A 4,547-nucleotide genomic window follows, 5' to 3' on the forward strand; every position below is an offset into this window, starting at 1 on the left:
TTGCAGCAGCAGACCCGAAAATTTTGGATAGCTCCTCGTATATCGAGGTGGGCGATAATCAAATAGGTATGTTTTTGAAATAAAATGCTTGACAGCAATAGTCCCGTTATTTTACAGCCACACCTCATACACAGCTGACAGTGAGCAGTTAATACAAGCAGACGGTAACTTTGAAGTATTCCACGATCGGTTTTCCGCCGCCAACTGAATTATCGTCAGAGTGAGGTTCATAAAAATACGACGTATGAAATTAAACATTGTTTACAGAAAAATAGTAAGGCAAAGGTACAGATTTCACTACATGGTCTGTCGATATTGCTTGCCGGCGCAAACTGACTAATCCGGGCTGGGGCTTGGCCTTATAAAGACAGGCGTACATTGATTTCGTTAGATTTTTGCAAATTTGGATGTTATGATAGTAATTTGGTTTAAAAAATACGTGATACTTTTTGAAAAAGCAAAACACAACATGGAACAATTTTGCGTATTCGGGTTGGAAAGAACCCATTTATGAGTTTAGCCGTCATCTTAAGATTTATAACCACTGATGCAAATCGTTAATTAACTAGTTAATTACTTTTTGAAGGGTATTGTCTATTTGTGAAAAAAAGGACAACGAAAGTCTAGTGTCAAACTTGGGTATCTAACAGGCATAATGCCATAAATGAAAACAGTAATTTTAGTTGTATTCGAACTTTGATTACAATTATTTCTTAAATTAATTAGTTTCACAGAAAATTAAATACGCCACAACGAGGTCGGAGTGCGAGTCTTCCTAATAAATTGTGTCTACTTGCCTAACTTGACTGATTAACTGAGCCAAAGTTCCTGTCTCGTACTGTACTGAAGTTTCCAGAAGTTAATAATGTTTAGTTAAGAGGATTTGTAGCATAACTAATTACACTAACGAAATCAGCATGTTGAAAAGAAAAGCCTTAGTAATGAATTTAAGTGAGACAAAGCCTGATTAAAGTATTGAAGCACTCAGGTACACGTTACATACATCGTCTGTAGATATTTGAATGAAAAGTTAAAAATGAGTCATAAAATTAATATGGGTGCCATACAAGCTGATGGGAGATGCCACCTTTCTCTGTTTGACATTGGAATGCATTACAGCAGCGCCTCTGCGTGCCATGGAATCTAAAAGTCCTTGGTAGTTTTCCGAAGGTACGAGCCACCGCTTGTCTACTCAAAGGTCACTCAGTCCCCGAAAATTATGAGCCAGTGGTTTGTGGGCGTGGCACCCGATAATGCCCCAGATGGGATCCACCGAGTTCACACTACCAAAACCAACGTGAGTTACCTATGAACCCGCTAATGCCCGTGTAGAAAGATGCTGACTTTGTGACACGGACCGTCATCGTGTTGGAAGATACCATCGCCATCCGAGAAGACCTCAAGCTGAAGGCAGTGATGCTCACGCAGCCCACAACTGACACGGTGCTTTCGATTACGACCACAAGTCCTATGCAAGCCCATATGAATGTTCCCCATAGCGTAATACTGCCCCCGCTGCCCTGAGTACGAGGTGTGCTTGCTGTATGTTTCGAGCAGCCGTTCGCCTGGATAACGGCGTATCCAGATACGATCGTCGACCTGATTTAACAGGAAACGTGACTCATCCGACTAGATGATACGTTGCCATTGACTCACGGCTCAATCTCCATGATGCCGTGCCCATTACAATCGCAATTTGCTACGTCGTTGGATCAACACTGAAATACATACGGGTCGTCTCTTGCGGGGCCTCACGTTCAGTAATACGCGCTGAACAGTGTGCTCCGAAACATTTGTGCCTGCAGCAGAATTTAAATCTGTCGTAATAACTGAAACAGATCGCCGCCTAACCTGCTTTTACAGAGCGGGCAGGCCTCCATTTTCAACGTACTGTGATGAGGCGGGCGTGTACAACACCTTGTCGTCTACTCGTGCTCTTAACGTCCTTCAAGTACTTTGCATCCATGCTCGTGACAGTAGCACGCGATCAGCCGACCATCTTCACCGTTTCTGAGATAATCGATCCCAGGTGCCGCGTCACAGCTATCTGCCCTTTGTCAAAGTCGCTCATGTCTGGTGTTTTCGCCGTTTGCCGCCCGTATCGTCGATAGGTTAGTTCTTTATTCGTCTCTGCTCCGCTTGCATATTTTTCTTACCGCGCCTCGTGCCGCAACGCCAAACAGCCAATCATGCGGTTAGCAGTGGTCAATGTTTTGACTCGTCAGTGTATACTGGGTGATCACACATGTGCTATCGGGTAACATTCATTCAGCTCTTGCACTGAGAGAATTCTAGAGTATCTCCACCCGTGCTGTATCGGGTAACAACATTTAACTCTTGTACTGAGAGAACTCTACAGCATATCTACGGCTTGATAAAAGTGAGTTGGTGAATTCTGCTTTGACAGCGCTCAGGAAGTAACAAGCGGGAATGAATGCCTATGTTTCCGGGCTAGTCCGGAGAAAGACGCTCCCCCCCGCCCCCCTTTCCGACGACTGCTATCTTGCGGTGAGAAGCGTTTTGGTTATGATAATCCAAGCCACCAGCACCACTTGATGTATCCGCACATCAACCCCCCATCCCCATCTCTCTCACGAATCATCTACCTTCTGCCACTGTCCAAAAATAATAACAACAACAAATACAACGCATCACGGAAGACCACTGACAAGGAGGACGCCTACTCATCATCGCCGAATTCGTCCAATTTTATGCTACATGTAGGGCGTGGTGAGACAAGAAAGCGCCCCAAGTGGAAACTCCAGGTGGCCAAGCGTTTAGGAAATAAAAGGAATTTTGATACGGATCTATCACCATGTGCAGGTATCAGTTGCCCCTGTGACAGTCTGTTTACAAAGAGGTGTTTGGCTCAATGTCAAGGAACCTGTAATTAATTTTAGTTTGTTTCGTTACTTTTAAATGTCAGTTGAAAATTTTGTACTACTGTGGAATGTTATGACCAATAAATTGGGAAAAAAACGGTAAGAGATCGGATTCGCATTGAAAAGGTCGCAGGTTCGACTCCACTCTGTGGCAAATATTTTTGTGCTCCTTGGCAATGCATACACTACTGGCATCACAATTAACCGCATCATCATATAGGTTATATTATTAATTTATAAGCACAAAAAGTATAGGCATAGGATGAAATGTGGGACTGCAAACATTTAAAAAGGGATTGTAGTTTACACGTACACGGGAACGTCGATTTACATATACGACTTTCCCGTTTACGTGTTAACTACAATCCCTTTTTAAATGTTTGCAGTCCCGCATTTCATCTTATGTCTATACTTTTTTTGCTTATATAAATTGATAATATAACCTATATGATGTTGCGGTTAATTGTGATGTCAGTAGTGTATGCATTGCCAAGGAGTACAAAAATATTTGCCCCTGGCGGAGTCGAACCTGCGACCTTTCCATTGCGAATCCGATCTCTTACCGCTGAACAAATCATCGCTTCCTAAACAGATTGTCGTAGGGACAATTGATAAGATGCACATCGTGATACATCCGTATCAAAATTCCTTTTATTTCCTAAACGCTTGGCCATCTGGACTTTCCACTTGGGGCTCTTTCTTGTCTCACCACGCCCTACATGTACCATAAATTTGGACGAATTTGGCGATGACGAGTAGGCGTCCTCTCCTTGTGATAGTTACTTGTGAATAGCTGCGAAAAGTCGCTGGTAAGATCGGCTGTGTTCGTACGACAGGAACTGAAACGGGAGACTAAAATGTTCGAAATTTCAGTGATAATGCCAGTGATTCGCAGAATTCTCAGTTTCTTTCAGTAGCTTGAGTTATTTGATGTTGGTACGATCATCCATAGCGCACTTTTCTTAGCGATGTAACAGTACTGGTTCACTCACGTACCCTTCGGCACAAGCCCTACGCTGGCTTGCAGAGTACGGAAGTAGTGGTAAGACAGCGTGCATTAGTTGGAAGGTAAATCAGAAAGCTTTACAGTGAGTGTCCATAGTCTGCCGTTTGACTGCCACATGTATTAAATGTTTAGGTATAACGTTACGGAACTATTTGAAACAGGAAAATATTTAAAACTGACCATTTGTAGAGAAACTGGAATGGATAACAACACATTCTTCGGTGATTTACAGAAAAATATAGAGCATCTGCTAATGATCCTGCTTGCAATATAACGGAACTATGTCTACAGCTGATGTAAATATGGAATGAATTATGTTTACCAATGAACCATCGACCCACTTGTCAGAAAACGTGAATTTACACTGTGTGCATATTGAAGAGTCCGTAAGCGCATGTGCAATGCCAAAATACACTGAGGTGACTAAAGTCACAGAATATCCATATGCACATATAAAAATGGTGGTAGTATCGCGTACACAAGGTATGAAAGGGCAGCGCATTGGCGGGGCTATCATTGGTACTCCGGCGATTCATGTGGGAAGGTATCCGACCTGATTATGACCGCACGACGGGAATTACAGAATTTGAACGTGGAATGGTAGTTGGAGCTAGATGCATTCCATTTCGGAAATCGTTATGGAATTCAATATTCCGAGA

The sequence above is a fragment of the Schistocerca cancellata genome, chromosome 3 (genome assembly GCF_023864275.1).
Source record: "Schistocerca cancellata isolate TAMUIC-IGC-003103 chromosome 3, iqSchCanc2.1, whole genome shotgun sequence".
NCBI lineage: Eukaryota > Metazoa > Arthropoda > Insecta > Orthoptera > Acrididae > Schistocerca > Schistocerca cancellata.